Source organism: Apium graveolens, chromosome 1 (assembly GCF_009905375.1).
Source record: "Apium graveolens cultivar Ventura chromosome 1, ASM990537v1, whole genome shotgun sequence".
Classification (NCBI taxonomy): domain Eukaryota; kingdom Viridiplantae; phylum Streptophyta; class Magnoliopsida; order Apiales; family Apiaceae; genus Apium; species Apium graveolens.
Window position 1 is genome coordinate 111,278,095 of NC_133647.1, and position 19,385 is coordinate 111,297,479.

The window sequence follows — 19,385 nt, forward strand, 5'->3', positions numbered from 1 at the left end:
GTTTGCAGCAGTCTCTATTATTCTGTCATCCACTTGAAGTAAGAAAAGTACATGCTCCAATTCTTCAAAATACTTCAATGGAATGGCATTTTGTCTTATATGATAAACCCTACCATCTGTCATGAAATACAATATGATGTATTCTTTCAAGTAGGTATGGTAAACCATCTGTACAGATTCCAGTTGATTCAATCTCTCAGGAGTTGCTCCAATACCTGGTTCACTCAAGGAAGTTGGATTATTGGTAGTGTTGTGTACTCTTCTTTCATCAGCACTTCCCAATCCAGTTTTATCTCTAGCTTCCTTTCCAGTAACTACTCTTGCTTCAAAACCACTTACAGTAGTCTTCAAAGATTGAGTCTGTTTTGCTTTAGTGAATCCTGGTAGGAGTGTCTTTGATCTATTTTCTGATATCAAGTTAACTTGAGCTCTGTCAGAGGTTACTTGCTTCTTCTGAATATCAGAACTTACAATTTCTTGACTCTGAACAACTTGAGCCATGTCAGAGGTTGTTTTAAGAGCTTTTCTTGAAGTCAGAGCAAGATCATCTTTTTTATCAGTAATTTCTTCTTCCTCAGGAGGTACATAAACCTTGATAGGTTCACCAACCTTTTCTTTACCCTTTGATCTTGGATCTATCTATGGTTGTGATCTAGCCAACGTTGCTTCAGTATGTGTCCTTTCTTTGATCACAATGCCTTTGAGTTTTGGAAGTGACTTTTTCCCAGAAGCTTCAGATTTAGATGTGACTTTCTCTGATTTAAGTTTGGCTTCTACTACCTTTAAACTTTCCAAGTCCATTCCTGGATTTTCTTGAAGAAATAACTGTCTTGACATTTCCTCATCAAGATCTAGAAGTTTATCAAAACTTATCCTTTTACCAGCAGCAGAACTTATTCTTTTCCCAGTATCAGAACTTGTCCTGTGACTAGCTTGTCTTGATGTAAACCTTCTACCTTGACTATGACCGCTACCCATTCCAGAGTATCCTTGATCATCATTTCGATCTTCCTTTCCTTTCAGTGTCTTGTTAGTGTTGCATTTGGACTTAATTACCTTCTCCCCCTTTTTGGCATCAGCAGGTAGTAAAAGAGAGATAAGTAATTCCACTGAGGATTGGATTTCAGTAAGTTGTGATTGCTGAGAAGCTTGATTTATCAGAATGTCATCAATCTGAGCTTGTTGTTTCTCTTGAGTTTTCTCAATATAAGCAATCCTGTCAATGGTAGGTTGAAAGAACTTTTTCTTATCAATTTTCCAAACTTGTTCTTGTTTGATAAAGTTCTCCTGAATCTTGTATAGCTCTGTATGAGTAGTTGAATGAAGACCTTGTAGATGTTTAATACTCAATGCAGTGACTCTAAGCTGGGTTTTTAAATCATCAGAATTTAACATTTCATCAGCTTTAGTCAAGTGCTCAGCAAGATGTATTGCAGTTGGAACACATGAAACTGAGTTCCATTCCTTAGTCCACTCCTGACCTGCAGGAGTTTCACTCCAAGGTACTGGTGCAGCCCCGGTAACAAACTTCTCTACCAGTTCAGACTTAGGAAGAGTCTGTTGAGGAGTATTTCCTGAAGGACCTGCTTCATCAGCATCTACAGTTGGAGCAGCATCACCAGTATCTCCAGCATTTGCAGCATCAGAACTTAAAGAATCAGTATCTTCTGATAAGACAACAATGTGAGTAGCAATGGAGGCTTCAGCATCCTCTAATTGCTGATCTGATACTAAGTTCTGATCAACAGCCATATCCTGATGCTCACCTAAAGTCTGATCATCAGCATCTTGATACAGAGAAGGTGTTGTTGATAACTCTGGAGTTTGAACAGCATCAGTAACAGGTGTTGTGGAAGGATTATTTGCTGTTGGAGCTTCTAAGAAAAATACTTCAGACACAACCAAGTGTTGAACATCAATATCAGCACTTGTGCCTGGATCAACAAGAGACACAGATGGTGAGTTAGCCTTATCAGATACAGCTTCCTTAGATGGAGTTGATGGAGAAGAAGTGACTGGAGCAAATTCCTTGTCTTGTGAGATCAGAGATTCCTGATCCCCTTCCTTAGATGTTTCCTCTTCATCATCTGAAACTGGCCTTTGTGCCCTCTATTTCTTGTACTTCCTTGTTGATTTGGATTATTTGGGAGTTTCAGGAACTATCATTCGTCTAAGCCTCTTGAGAAGCCTAGAACCCCCAATTTCAGAATCCTTTTGAGAAACCTCTTTCTCAGCTTCAGTAACAGCAGGTTCTCTAGCAGGAACCGGTTCCTCAGAATCAGATTCATCGCTCAATGCAATCCTCCTTCTCTTTTGAGATGTTTGAGGAACATTCTTTGTCCTCTTTGGCTTGAAAGATGAAGATTTCACAGTAGGTGCTGAAGATGAAGGTCAAGCAGTCTGTGAATTTGTGAGATAGGATTTGAGATATGTTCTGAGGGTAGGTTGAGTAGAATGAGAGGTAGGTACTGAGGTTGATGGATTTTTGGTGTTTGGAGTTGGTTGGACATCAGAGTAAATAAATCTATAAGTATCAGGATCAGCATTTACCAGGATTTATTTTACAGACTTAGGAATCTGTAATGGTCTAACCACTTTTTTCTTATTATCAGCATTTACCAGGTCATTAAAGTATCATTTTGCAACCTTAAAAGGTGGGGTTTGAGTGCTGACTAAATGAGGTTCATCAGTACAGTAAGTGTAAATAAGTTGACATAATCTAGCAAAATAAACAACATCTCGATCCTCTGTCATCCTATCCCCAATAAAACCAATTATTCCAGTTGCAAAATCAAAATGAGTTTGATGAATAATAGCATACCCTATGTGCTGACTCAGAATTGGGATAGCATCAAAATTTGAACATTTGTTCCCAAAAACTTTGGTGATGAAATCAAAGAAGAAACTCCATTCTCTTCTGATATTAGCCCGTTTCAACTGTCCAAGTTTCGTCAGACTCTTTTCATATCCCAATTCAGCCATTAACTCCCGAAGGGCTGAGTCCTCTAGAATTGAGAAAGTACAATCTTCTGGAAGATGTAAAGCCCTGCGTACTGTACCAGGAGTGACTACAAAGGATGAATCACCCACTTGGAAGATAATACTGGGAGTTCCATGTTGACCACCATCATCAAAAAGTCCAGTCCTCCAAAACCTTAGAACTTGTTGGCTTGAAAAGAATTCAGGCTGTGTTAATGCATACCCAACCTCACTATGTGCAAGAAGATCTTGCACAAAGTGCAATTCAGATGGAGCTTCAGTGTGATCAAGAACTGCAGCATAGTTCTTGGGGACAAACTTAGCTCCATCAATGATTAAATCCTTTGGCGCCATGTGAAAAAAAATTGAGATTCAAGTATTCCTGTTAGGTGTTTGAGATAATGTCTGTATGAAAAACCAACGTGAGAAAGAAAGAGAAAGAGAGTAAAAGTAAGGAGAGAGATAAAATATAAAGAAAATAAAAGATTAAAGAAATCTTCTCTCTGTTGTACTTATGCTCTTAACAAAAATGTTACCGTTGGACACCTGTCAGACATGCAGTAATAACGGACAGTTACCGGGCTCGAGAAAACAGGAATCATTATTTACCTAGTTGCCTAGTTTCAAGGAAAAACCGTTCCTTTTATCAAGAGAAACAGTTTTAATTCAAAATTTAAACCGTTAGCACTGATTGAATTATTTTTCACTGCATCATTGATATTCTGAAAATACATCAAATGAAAATGACCAAGATAAATTAAATAAGTAAGTGCTAAAAATGAATCAGAACTTAATATAAAACAAAATTTATACGGTCATCAGAATATCAATCAGGATTTATCAACACAAGATAAAATAACTCAGAGACAAAATCTTGAAGTAAAAACAACTTTCATTAATATATCAAGATAATACATTTATGAAATGGAAATTACATCAATACTTATACAAGATTTTCCCTAAGCTTCTAATCCTAACATCAACAGCCTTAGTCCTAGCTAACAAGCCTGACAAAGTTGATGATGAAGAAAAACAGGAAGAAGACAAGATTAAGTCATCTTCTTCTTCCTACTCTCGACAAACAGAATGGCGAGTCGGATGATTCGCTCTTGCTGGCGGAGACGATGAAGATGAAGTTCTCTTCGAACGGCCACCAGATCACGTTTGATAACCTCTGGAAATTGAATCCAGAGATTGTGAGGAATGTTGGTGATTGGGTATGGAGTTGGAATTCCATTCAAAAAGACATGAACAGTCTCATCACCATAATTGTAGAACCAGCCAAATTCAGCCATTTGTGATGATAAGTGAAAAACGAGAGTGAGTTTGTGATAAAAGTGTGATGGGAAGGCTGATGTGAAGTGGTTGCCTATATAGGCAAGAGAATGCCAGGAGACGCAAAGAAATTGAATGCTGACAGGTAGAATTAATTCTACCTCTTCTCCCTAGACTTTGAAAAAGAATAACATTCATTGGAAAGAGGAATCATGGTTTAAAACGCACAATAAACAAGAAACAGTGGACTGTTCAAGGACGAATACCATAAATCCTAATCATAGTGACTATTAATCTTCCACTTCAATATATTCTAGTTCGAACTGAGACTGTTATCAAATTTTATTGACAGATAAGCCAAGTAAAGGATTAGACTGAAAAATCAGAACTTAGACCTATACCAGAACTTAACAGTCATCAGAACATAATTTCTTAACTCGAAAAAGGAATGCCCATCTTAGTAAATCCTCATACAAGTTCTGAGTTATAAACTTCAGAACTTAATCATCAGAACGTGTAACTAGAACTTGTCCTCAGAATTTGTGCAATAATGACACAATGACTGTTTATCTAAAATAACATAGACCACCACAGAAATTTTCATCATTCAGATGGAGTGATTAGTGTGTGCATTAAGCTAAATAACAGACAAAGAGTAAAGTCTGATTCACTTCAGTACATCTTAGAAATAAGGCATAACTAAAATTTAGCTAAAGAGCTGTCATTGTCCTGAAACCTACTGATGAATGAGTTCATGCTTGAGTCCACCTCAACTATTTTGTGCTAATTTTATGCATCTTTTGAAATTCTATTTTATAGTGGCTTCTCAATGTAAGTGAGTCACGACTGTTTATCAGAATTTATGCTATTATCAGAGTATTTCTCCAGTAATCATAGAGTGTGAAAAGACACCAAGAAAATATTTTGCTTTTCTAATGCATATCTACTTAATACCAGCAATGCACTTGGGTCGTCCCTTCCACATTTTTACTCTAGATCTCAAAGGAGTACCTGATTTTATTCTTTGATCTTTTTGCTTTTTCTTTTGATAAGTGAGGTTTATCAGCACTTAGTACATTCAACAGTTTTACTAGTATCAGAACTTAACAGATGAGTAGCATTATTCTAATTTGTGACTTAGTAATAAGATATACAAAGTAAACTTAACTAAGCTCAATTATCAGAATTTGCTAGTGTCATAGGGCTTCCACTGAAATAATTACTTCTTACATGGAATCATTTGTTTATTGAAGACTACTAGGTCAGTATCTAGCACAGTTATCCTCATAGGATTGAATAGGTACTTGAACAGACATATCACTTATCAGAGTTTAGAAACATATATCAGACAACAGTCAGTACTTAAAGACATTTATTAATTAAGCACAGAATACACAAGGAGATTAATTCTGTAAATACTGAGCATAAAGTCTGATAACACAGAACAAGACTAAGCAGATTTAGAGAAAGAACCTGAAACCATTCCAAGTTCATTTACCAATCTTGTAAAAGTAGCTTCACACAACGGTTTTGTGAAGATATCTGCTAGTTGTTGATCTGTGGGAACAAAATGCAATTCCATTGTACCTTCATCCACATGTTCCCTGATGAAGTGGTACCTGATGCTGATGTGCTTTGTCATTGAGTGTTGAACTGGATTACCTGTCATAGCAATAGCACTTTGATTATCACAGTAAATAGGGATTTTGAAATATGTTAACCCATAATCCAGTAATTGATTCTTCATCCAAAGAATCTGTGCACAATAGCTTCCTGCAGCAATATACTCTGCTTCTGCAGTTGATATGGAAATTGACTTTTGTTTCTTGCTATACCAAGAAACCAATCTGCCTCCAAGAAATTGGCAGCTTCCACTTGTGCTTTTCCTGTCAATTTTGCAACCTGCAAAATCTCTGTAGTCAGTAATATCTACTGATTTACCGGTATCCTTATCCAGTTTTGTCGCAGTGCCCATTGGAGTGGATGCACTTGAACAATCTTGCATTCCAAATTTCTTCAGCAAGTTTCTGGTGTACCTGGTTTGACAAATAAAAGTGCCTTCCTCATTCTGCTTGACTTGAAGGCCCAAAAAATAGCTAAGTTCCCCCATCATACTCATCTGATATATTGACTGCATTAGCTTGGCAAACTTTTTGCAAAGTTTGTCATTTGTAGATCTAAAAATGATATCATCAACATAAATCTGGACCAGAAGTAAGTCATTTCCATGGTTGAGGTAGAACAGTGTTTTGTCTATTGTCCCTCTGTTGAATCCACTTTCCAGAAGAAACTGAGCTAAAGTCTCATACCATGCTCTAGGAGCTTGCTTAAGTCCATAAAGTGCTTTGTCAAGCTTGTAGACATAATCTGGATGTTTGGTATCTACAAAACCTGGAGGTTGTTCAACATATACCTCCTCCTCCAATTCTCCATTGAGAAAAGCTCTTTTCACATCCATTTGAAAGACAGTAAACTTTTTGTGAGCACCATAAGCCAAGAATATCCTTATAGCTTCTAACCTAGCAACTGGTGCAAATGTTTCATCATAATCAATTCCCTCCTGTTGAAAATATCCTTTTGCAACCAGCCTTGCCTTATTCCTTGTAATTATGCCATCACTGTCAGTTTTGTTTCTGAATACCCACTTTGTACCAACAACAGATCTATTCTTTGGTCTTGGCACTAGGGTCCAGACTTTGTTTCTTTCAAATTCATTCAACTCTTCCTGCATTGCTTGCACCCAATCAGCATCTTGAAGAGATTCTTCCACTTTCTTTGGCTCAGTCTGAGAGAGAAAAGAATTGTAAAGACATTCATTTGAAGTACCTGTTCTAGTTCTGACACCTGCATCAGGATTTCCAATTATCAAATTAGGTGTATGTGATTTTGTCCACTTCCTTACAGATGGAAGGTTTTCTCTAGAATTGGATGCTCCCCCAAGATCCATGCTATTTTCATTTTCATTTTCTGATGCTCCCCCTGAAACTATGCTCTCTGAGTTGGATTCTTCAGTATTTAGATTTTCAGCTCTATCAGAACTTGGCTTATCAGAACTTGAAGAGCCAGATGTATGTTCTGATGTTTCTTGAGATGTGGTAGGATCTTGAGTATGCTCCCCCTGCATAGGTGCATCTTCCTTTGACGTAGTCTCCACAGTTTCAATAACATCAGAGTTTAATCCATCAGAGTTTACAGTATCAGGACTTAGACTATCAGGATTTTCTGTATCAGAATTTGAGTCTTCATTTTCAAATCTCAGCTGATCATGGTCAATGAAATCTTCAAGACCAGTAATCTTTTTGTCATCAAAAGAGACATTGATAGATTCCATGACCACTTTTGTTCTCAAATTATAGACTCTAAAGGCTTTTGTGGAAAGTGGATATCCAACAAAGATTCCTTCATCAGCTTTTAGATCAAACTTTGATAGCTGTTCAGGATGAGTCTTGAGAACAAAATACTTGCATCCAAATACATGAAAATATTTCAGATTTGGCTTCTTTTTCTTCACCATCTCATATGGTGTTTTTCCATGCTTGTTAATGAGTGTTGCATTTTGAGTAAAACAAGCAGTCTGCACAGCTTTAGCCCAGAAATAGGTTGGAAGCTTTGCTTCTTCAAGCATTGTACGTGCAGCTTCAATGAGAGTTCTATTCTTCCTTTCAACAACTCCATTTTGCTGTGGAGTTCCAGGAGCAGAAAATTCCTGCTTTATTCCATGGCTTTTGCAGAACTCTTCCATTATCAAATTCTTGAACTCAGTGCCATTATCACTCCTTAAAACTTTCACATAATCTTTGACCATTTTATCCAGATGTTTGATATGATCAATCAAGGTTGATGCAGTTTCACTCTTCTGACATGAATCACAAAGACCATCAGGAGCAAATACTGTGTTTGGCAATCCTCTCACAAGATCTTTCTTGACCAGTTCATTTATATTGTTGAAATTTAAATGAGAGAGTTTCTTATGCCAATTCCAGCTTTCTTCAATTGATGCTCTACTCATTAGACAGATTGCAGAACCATCAGTACTTGTTGAAAGCTTAGCTTCATAAATGTTACCACGCCTGTATCCTTTCAGAACAACTTTGCCTTTAGATTTACTCACAATTTCACAGTGTTCTTCAAAGAAATCAACATGATAACCTCTGTCACAGATTTGACTTATACTCAGTAGGTTGTGTTTAAGTCCTGAGACTAGAGCTACTTGTTTAATTATGACATTTCCAAGATTGATATTTCCATATCCCAATATCTTTCCAATGTTGCCATCTCCATAAGAAACACTTGGGCCAGCTTTCTCCACAAAGTCTGATAGCAGGGCCTTATTTCCAGTCATATGTCCTGAACATCCACTGTCCAGAACTAGAATATTTTTCCTGTTGCCCTGCAATCACAAAGACTACTAATTATTAATTTTAAGGACCCAGACTTGCTTGGATCCTTTGGCCTTATTAAGTTTGTTAACATTTGCAGCGGATTTAGCATCAGAGTTTATGTTAACATTTTTCTTTTTAGAACTTACACTATCAGACTTTGAATCAGAATTTACACTAGAAGGAACAATGGAAACTTTCTTCAAAGAAGGTATTATTTGATAATAATCATAGTACAAACTATGATATTCCTTACAAGTATAAATGGAATGCCATAAACTACCACAATAAAAACAAGGATTTTGTGGTTTGTATCTAACAGACTGACTCTTAACTCCTGATTTTGAAGGTAAGGAGTTAATATTCTTATTCTTCCTGCAAAAAGAAGCCAGATGGTTAGAACTTCCACAGTTATGACATGTTTTCCTAGGAGCATCAGGAATAGGTTTATAATCATTGCTTTTATTCACACCTTCCTTTCCATTCCTATTTTTCCTAGGTGATTTTACCTTGTTTACATTCTTGACATGTTTCAGCTTATGCTTAAGCTGCTTCTTTGTCATTAAGCCTATGTTCACTTCAGCTGTCTTTTCCTATTTTAGTTTATCAGAAGTTAATTTCTTTGTAACTTCTGATTTTTCATTTTCAGACTTTACAGTTACAAACTTAACAGGTTTTAACTTTGGCTTTTGTTTATCAACAAACTTAATTTCTTCAGTTCCTTTATTTTTCTTATCTTCTCCATAACCTAAGCCCTCTTTCCAGTTTCCACTACTTAGCAAATTTTGAGTTGTTTTGCCAGAGTTAGTCCAAGTCCTGATAATCTCTCTTTCCTTTTCTAACTCAGTTTTTAGAGATTCATTTAATTTTAGCACTTCATTCCTAACATAAAAAGCATCATCTCTATCCTTCTGAGTTTGATGGAACATGACTAACTCTTTTTCTAAGAAATCATTTCTTTTCTTAAATGCAAGATTTTCAGAAGTTAATCTTTCACATGTTAAAGTTTGATCTCTATAGCTAACAAACATGGTTTTAAGATATCTTCTCAACTCATTAATATCATCAGTATGAAAAGCATAAGTAGTCTGAGGTACCTTTGTTTCAGCAGTTTCAGAACTGCTCTCAGCACTTTCTTTATCAGCATTTACCATCAATGCATAGTTTTCCTCACTTTCAGAGTCTGAGGTGTCTGTCCAGCTTTTCTGCTTTGTGACAAGAGCCTTGCCTTTGTCACCCTCTACCTTCTTGCAGTCAGGAGATATGTGGCCTTTCTCACCACAGTTATAGCATTTAACATTGGTATAATCTCCTCTGTCAGACTTTCCTCCTCTGCCTACAGATCTTCTAAAATTCTTCTTATCAGAACTTATGCCTTTCCTGGAAAACTTCTTTCCCTTCCTGAACTTCCTGTATGCAATCTTTGTGATTCCTTTCACCATAAGAGCACACAGCTTCATCATCTCCTCATCAGCATCAGTCTCAGGCAAGCTTTCAGAATCTGAGTCATCATCACTCTCAAAACTTGATGACTCGGTATCAGACTTTATGAGAAGAGCTTTTCCCTTGTCTTTCTTTGAGGAAGCTGCTTTGGGGAATTCTTCTTCAGCCTTAAGAGCAACTGTCCTTGACTTTCCTCCTTTCCTCTTGCTTCTTTGTTCCATCTCCAGCTCATGAGTCTTGAGCATTCCATAGATTTCGTCAAGAGTTGTTTCATCAAGATTATAGTTGTCTCTTATTGTCGTTGCCTTCAAATCCCAGCATTCAGGAAGAGCTAACAGGAACTTAAGGTTTGAATCTTCAAGATCATAGTCTTTATCAACCAATGACAAATCATTCAAAAGTTTGACAAATCTATCATATAAATCATTCAATGACTCATTAATCTTTGAGTCAAAGTGTTCATACTCTTGAGTGAGTATTGTCTTCCTGTTCTTCTTAATTGTCTCAGTTCCCTGACACCTTATTTCCAGAGCATCCCATATCTCCTTAGCAGTCTTGCAGTTGATTACCCTGTTTGACATTACATTATGAATGGCACTATGCAGTAAGTGTCGTACCTTAGCATCCTTAGCAATTGATGCTATGTCTTCAGCAGTATAATCACTCTTCTCCTTTGGTACGGTCTTTGCTGTTTCACCTGCAACTGTAACAGCGAGTTTGGTTGGTTTGTGAGGGCCTTCCTTGATTCTATCAAGGTATTCTGGATCTGTTGCTTCCAGGAACATGGTCATCCTTACCTTTCATATGGGATATTCAGATGGTCTCAGTATGGGAACTCTGATGGTCTCATACTGACTCTGAATTTGTGTCTTTGGTGGTTCCTCAGTTTTGGTAGGCTTAGTTGAAGTTTCTGTGTCCGACATGATTGTGTTTGGATCTTTAACTGTATGTATGTTAACAGATATGCTCTGATACCAATTGTTAGGTCACACACACACTGTAGAGGGGGTGAATACATTGTATAGTACACTCAAAATGAACTTTAAGAACTTAAGTAATAGAAAACAAACTTTATTGAAACAATAAACTCTGTTACAGTATGGAACTGTTACCTCTCAGTGATGAACAAATATCACAAGAGCTGCTAGGGTTACAATGAATAATCTTCTCTAATAATGATAACACTTATAGTGTAAACCTTATATCTGTGTTTATATACTACACAGCTACAAGATAATCGCTAATTGATATGGAATATAATTTTGCTTCCTAAAATATATCAATCAGATATCTTTTCTTCCAAGTATTCCATTCTTTACAGAATTCCTTCTTCATGCATATCTCTTCTTATGTTTATCTTGATCTTCTTTCCTTTAATCAGCTACTGTCCTTATCTGATTGTCCTTCAGCACTTAAGTTCTATATCTATCTTCTGACAATTATCTCCTGATAACATATGTACTGATATCCTTAAGTCCTGACTTCCAGTATAAGTACTGATCAACAGTTAAGTACTAATTTATCCTGTTCAAGTAAGAACTGAAAGCTAAACATAAAACAACTTGTAAATTAACATAATATACAAGTTTAACAGATATTTGATGATGTCAAAAACATTAAGTACAAATGTATGAGAATTAGACTAGATAACTACAACTTACAGTCCTTAAAGCTTTTACCAATTTCAACTTCTGATAACAACTTCAGTCTGTATAAATATCAGAATTGAAGCAGTTATAGATCTTCGACTTGGCTTCATCATTTTCTGATCTCTCTGATGTCAGGAGTTGTTCTGAGATAGTTCTTCAATAAACATTTCTCAGCATATCTGAGTTCATCAATCATTCTCCTTTTGACATCTTTAAGCTCTGTAGTATCTTCACCAGTTTGAAAGATTGCAGCTCAGATATATCTAATATATCTAACACGGTGGAGAAAGCATTGCAGTACATTGAAGCTACCGTTGCTAATAACTGTTAGTGTTGCACAGTATCCAACAGTAGAGGTTAGAGCGTTACATTAGACATTTTTTTTAATAAATGCTGACAAGGAAAACACATCTGAGGTGGCATGGTGGCCCCGTGTGGGACCCACAATTGCTTACGTGGCATGCTGAAGTGGCATGCTGACGTCAACATGCCGACGTGGCATGCTGACGTGGCATCAGTGGGTCCCACTTGTGGGGCCCAAATGCTGACATGGCATGCTGACGTGGAAGCTAACGTGGCACTTTAAGCGTTGCATTTGCTTTCTGGTATTGTAGTAGGTTATTTAGTATTTCCTTACTTATTGTACTATTTTTAAAATTTATTTGTTATATTCATTTTCTAATATTTTTTTTAAATTATTTTTAATTGATTCAACCGTACGGATGATGTTACCTACTAATTTTAGAGATGTGTAATTTTTTTAAAAAAATTAGATTTTATATCATGTGCTTTTATAATTGTCAAACCAAGTTACACATGGGTTCCCATTACGAAGTCTTGTTCTAGGTGATGGTTCTATTTTTTTAAATTCCTGTTCAATGATCCAACTGTACGGATGAGGTTACCTACTAATTTTAGAGATGTGTAATTTTTTTAAAAGAATTTAGATTTTATATCGTGTATTTTTATAATAGTCAAATTACGGTTAAGACGGGATTCTATAACCAAGTCTTGTCCCGAGTGGTGATTTTATTTTTTTAAAAATTTTATTCAACGATCCAACCATACGGATGATGATACCTACTAATTTTAGAGATGTCTAATTTTTTTTAAAAAAAATTAGATTTTATATCGTGTGTTTTTATAATAGTCAAATTATGGTCAACACGGGTTCCTATAACTAAGTCTTGTCCCAATTGGTGATTCTATTTTTTAAAATTTTTTGTTCAAAGATCCAATCATACGGATGATGATACCTACTAACTTTAGATATGCTTAAATTATTTTAAAAAATTTAGATTTTATATCGTGTGTTTTTATAATAGTCAAATTATGGTCAACACGGGTTCCTATAACCAAGTCTTGTCCTGAGTGCTGATTCTATTTTTTTAAAATTCTCCTTCAATGATCCAACCGTACGGATGATGTTACCTACTAATTTTAAATATGGGTAAATTTGTTTAAAAAATTTAGATTTTATATCATGTGTTTTTATAATATTCAAATTACGGCCAACACGGGTTCCTGTTACAAAGTCTTGTCCCGCGTGGTGATTTTACTTTTTTTAAAATTCTTGTTCAACGATCCAACCGTAGGGATGATGTTACTTATTAATTTTAGAGATGTGAAATTTTTTTTAAAAACAATTATATACTGTTAGGTTACACAACACTGTAGAAGGGGTTGAATACAGTGTAGAACACAATCAAATCGATTTAGAACACAAGTAATAGAAAACAGATGTATTCGATATAATAAACTCTATTACAATGGAACTGTTCTCTTCCAGTGATGCACAAATATCACGAGAGCTACTAGGTTATAATGTATGATCTTTTCGATAACGATAAGACATATAGTATAAACCTATGTCTGTGTTTATATAGTACAGAGTTACAAGATAACTTCAAATTGATATGGAATATAATTCTGTCTCCTAAAATATATCAATCAGATATCTTATATAATTCTTCTAGTCCTCTAACTCCTTCCTTGCATATCTTTTTCTATATTAGTCTCGATCTTCTTTCCTGTAAATCAGCTTCTTTCCTTAACTGTAAGTCCTCCCGTACTTAAGTTCTGATATGACCTTAAGTTCTAATATGCCATTAAGTCCTGACTTCCAGTAGGAATTGATTCCAGTAGGAACTGATTCCAGTAGGAACTAATACTTCATGTTTGTTAAGATAGAAAACTAAACATGAAATATATTAGACATGACATCTCAAATATATCCAACAATCTCCCCCAAATTGTAAATTATGCAAGAATATACAAGTTAATAGATTTGATGATGTCAAAAACATTTAAGTTCAAATGCAATAAGAGTTTAATAAGACTATCGATTACAACTTACAGAATATCCAGCTTTACCAACTTCACTGGATCAAACTGAATCCATAATGATTCTTAACAAAATCTTTCACAAGCTTATCTTCAGCTTTCCTCAGAACTTAAACTAACTGTGCATTGACCTGCATCAGTTCTTCTTCTTTACTATCACCAATCTGATAAATGGTTGTTCTGAGAGCTTGAATAGATATTCTTTCAAGTCCATCACCAAGTCTGATAACTTTAGGATGTGAAGAGTTTTCATTATAACATAAGCATCTTCCTTTCAAAATAACTTCCACCTTAGCAGTATTCTTCAGCATAGGAATTTCTCTTCTATTATCTTCAGTAATGATTGGACTATAATGAGAAGTCTTTGTACCAGAGATTCTGAGTAGATCTCTTATATCCTTCAAAATGTATTCTGACCATCTTCTTGTAACATCAGATTTTACTTCCAGAAGATAGTGAATATGTTGAAGTTCTCTGACAGACTTCTTTAGTAAATCAGTATCAACTAGTTTGTAAGTTAATCCATCATAGAGAAATAAAATCAATTTCTCATTTAGATTTTCCTTATCATGAGCATCTATCACGATTTGAGAAGACAACACCTTGTCAAGGTGCTTTTGTTTGATTTGTTCAAATGGTTTGTCTGTCAATATGAAAGGATCTCTTGGTGTAACTTCTACTCCTGTTTGAATCTTCTCTTCATCAGAACCTAATCCAGCTCTATCTCTAGGTTGCTTGGCTCTCAACCCAAATGTAGCAAGTTGATTAATCATGAGATTGGATTTTGGTTCAACTGAAGTAGCTTTCTTCCATAACACCTTCTTCTTATCAGCAATTGTCATTTTATTCAAATCAACTTGAACATTGTTAGTAGTTGATGTCTTGATAGCTTGATCAGAATTTGTTGTTTCTTCTATAACTTGTTGTCCTTCATTCTGAACAACTTGAGCAGTGTCAGAGGTTGTTTTAGATTATTAAATTATCTTTCTTCTTTTCAGAATTTGAACAGTTTCATCTTCAGCAAGATTATTATCAGTTACTTGAACCATTTTGCACACTGGTTTCATCAGAACTTGAGGAATTTTCATCTCTAGTGACTTGGTTAGTTCATCAACTTTTCTTTTCCCTTTGTTTTTGGGATCACTCTCAGTCTGTGATCTAGTCTTGAACTTTGAAATTTCAGAATTTGACTTTTCTTTGATCACAATTCCTTTTTCCTTAGGCCTTGGAGGTTTCTTTGCATCAGAAGCTTTAGACTTAAGATTTGTCTTCTCAGTTGCAAATCTAGCTTCTTCCTCCTTGAGAGCTTCTAAATCCATTCCTGGATTGTGTTTCAGAAATAATCTTCATGCTATCTTTTCATCAAGTGTTTTAATTTTAGGATCTTTGTAATAAACAGTAGTCTGCTTCCCTTTTTAGCTTCAGAGTTTGCATAAACTTCTGAGAGTCTTTTGATCCTGACTGAATCAGAATATCAGAACTTGACATCAAACTTTGTTTATCAGCACTTGACTTCATACTTTGAGCACTCACAGCATCAGAACTTGACTTGTTCTGTATAGAAGATTTTCCTTGAACTTTTCTTTGACCTCTGCTCTTTTCAGAGTTTCCCTGGTCATCACCATTATCATCCATCTTCTTCAGTACTTGAGTAGGTGAGCATTTGGACTTAACTACCTTCTCCCCCTTTTTGGAATCATCAGGAAGTAAGAGAGAGAGAAAAAGTTCAACCGAAGATTGGATTTCATCCAATTGAGCTTTCTGAGAAGCTTGATTAACCAGAACCTCAACAATTTGGGCATGTTTCTCCTCTTGAACCTTCTCAATGGCTTCAATTTTCACAAGAGTAGGTCTGACATACCTATTCTTGTCAAGCTTGTAGATCTAGCTTATCAGCTTGTTCCTTCAGTGTATCAACCTTAGCATGAGTAATAGAATGTTGACCATGAAGACTTCTTGTACTCATAGCTATAACCTTGAGTTGAGTCTTGAAATCAGAATTTGATAATAACTCATCAGCTTTTGATACATGCTCTGTTAGAATTTTGGTGCATGGAATAAAATCTGATTCATTCCACTTCTTGGTCCACTGAACTCCCCTGTGAGTTTTTTCCCAAGGTACAAGAGCATCATGTCTAACAAATTTGTTTACCAAAGCTTCCTTCCCCAGAATAGGAACTGGAGTTTCAACAAACATACTGTCTCCAGAGCTTGAGGAAGTTTCATCATTTTCTGACAGTACAAGATTGTGTGATGCAACTGGAGATTCAAGAATAACATCATCTAAATTTTGATCATCAAAATTTATCTCCAGGACTGGTCTCTTTGATGTAGATGGTATCTCAGCATCTAAGATTGGAGATTTGACTGTAGATGGATGAGCTTCAGTAGTTAGCGCTTCCAGATAAAGAACATGAGCTATAATCAAATTGTGAATATATATCTCAGAATTGTCAGTTTGTTCTTTAACATTATCTGTAGCTTTTATTGGAGAGTCAGGAGGTGTTACCACTGTATCAGTAGCAGTGTATGTGGCTAGAGATGGAAAAATTAGAGTTTCAATAATGATTGGTTCTTGTGAGATCAGAGATTCCTGATACCCTTCCTCTGCTTCTTCATTATCTTCTGATGAAGATTTAGCCAAATACCTCCTAGCCTTCATTTTCTTCAATCTCCTTGCCAAAGAAGGAGTTGTTGTTACAGCATCAGAATTTACAAATTCCCTTGTCAAAGTATCAAAACTTTGAGCTGCAGTTTCTTTCTGAGAAGTAACATTCTCAGCTTTATTTATCACAGGTTCTGATGCAGGAACCTGTGCTTCAATTATTTCATCCTCACAACAACAACATTTGTTATTGACCATAATTGTAATCAATACATTCATCACATGATAAAGTTAAAAATAGATGAAGTAAAGATTAACTAATTGCAATTAAACATGCACAGTCACATAATATGAGAAACAGAGACTGAATCTTGCAATTAAAGGAAATTTCATTAATATATCAGATGAATAGATTTAATGAAATTTATCGATTACATGCAAAAATTACAAGATAGTCCTATGCTAAGATTCTTACCATCAACAACCTTAGTCCTAGTCTAAGAAGCCTGACAAAGCTGAAGGTGAAGATAAACGGATTGATGACAATTAATTCTTCTTCCTATGTTCAACAAAGAGAACAACAAGACGGATGATTTGCTCCTGCTTTTTAAGAATACGAAGATGAACTTCTCTTTGGAAAGACAACATATCATTTTTAATGTTGTCTGGAAGTCGAATCCAGATGTCGAATGGAATGGTGTTGAATGGAAATGAAGTCGGAATTCTATTTCAAAAAATGGTCACAGTGTATGTGCCAATGTGCCATTGTTTGAGAGAAATGAAAAGATGTGATCTGATGAATGATCAGTCATTTAAATAGCTAATGGAATACTAAGGGACGTGAGGGATGTTTAAAGATTAAGAGTAAAAATAATGACGCCTCGTCTCCCTAGAAAGATGTGTAATAATAACAGTCAGTAAACGGTTAGAACATGAGTTAATGGGCACGTAAAATAAGCAATAATTATTGTACACATGCAGTTTTTCAAGACCAACACGTTAACCACTACCCATAATGATTATGACTATTTTTATTTTACCCAAATATATTCTGATTTAAATATGACTGTTTCAGCTTTTACCACAAATAAGTCAAGTAAAGAAAAATGCCACGTAAGTATCAAGAATTTCATCAGGATTTAATATCAGAACTTAACTTATATCAGATTTTACCAGTCATCAGAATTTGGCTTCTGTACTCAAAAAGTGAATATCTTTTTATGTGATTCTTCATACAAATACTGACTTGTTTTCATCAGATTTTAACCATCAGAACTTCCATCAGAACTTGTCCTCAGAATTTGTACAAATGAAACTTAACTCTTTGTCAAAAACAACTTAATCACCACAATAATTTTCATCATTCATATGGAGTGAAAGTGTGTGCAATCAGCAAAATATCAGATAAAGGTTAATGTTTGATAAACTTCAGTACATCTTAGAACTAAGGCATAACTAAGAGAAGTGCTTAAAATCTGCCATCAATCATGAAGTCTACTATAGAACAAATTTATGCATGAGTCCACCTCAACTATTTGTGCTCATTTTATGCATCTTTTGAAATTCCTTTTTACAGTGGCTTCTCAGTGTATGTGAGTCACGACTGCTTATCAGAATTTATGCTGTTGTCATAGTATTTCTCCAGTAATCAGAGAATGTGAAAAGTGACCAAGAAAATTTATTTGCTTTTCTAATGCATATTACTTAATACCAGCAATGCACTTGGGTCTTCCCTTCCACATTTTTACTCTAGATCTCAAAGGAGTACCTGACTTTTATTCTTTTCTTTTTTTTTTCTTTTCTTTTCTTTTGATTAGTGAGGCTTATCAGCATGTAGTTCATCCTTAAGATTTACTGACATCAAAATTTGACAAATAAGAAAAAAGATTCTAGTTTATGACTTAGTAATAAGATACAAAAAGTAAACTTAACTAACCTCAATATCAGAATTTGCTTGTGTTAATGAGTTTCCACATGAACAACTAATCCATACATGGGATTTCTAGTATGTTAGAGACTACTAGGTCAGCATCTAGCACAGTTATCCTCATTGGATTGAATAGTCACAGAACATTCAAAATACTTATCAGAGTATATAGATCCACATCAGATAACAATCAATTTTTAATAAATTTTCATATTAAGCACATATTATACAGAGATAATGCAATCTATAAATATTGATCATAAAGTCTGATGCATGAGAACAAAAACTAAGTAGATGTTGGGAAAGAACCTGAAACCATTCCCAGTTCATTTACCAATCTTATAAAAGTAGCTTCATATAGTGGTTTTGTTAAGATATCCGCTAGCTGTTGATTTGTTGGAACAAAATGCAATTCCACTGTACCTTCATCCATATGTTCCCTTATGAAATGGTATCTGATGCTGATGTGCTTTGTCGTTGAATGTTGAACTGGATTAACTGTCATAGCAATACACTACAAGAAAAATGTCAATAGACATCACACATTAGACATCGGTTGACGGTGCCACTGATGTTAAAAATTTTAATGACATCACCCCGTGTTTTTCTGATGTCTTTGTTATTTGAAGACATCAGTTATTATTAAACCAATGTCTAAACTTTACAAAAAAAAAAAATCGCGCTCACCTTCATTTTCCCCTATCAGTCAAAATCCCCTCCATATCTGTTCCAAAATTCCCCCCTCCCGAAATTTCCCCCCTTAACCAATTTTTTGTTCCCCCCAT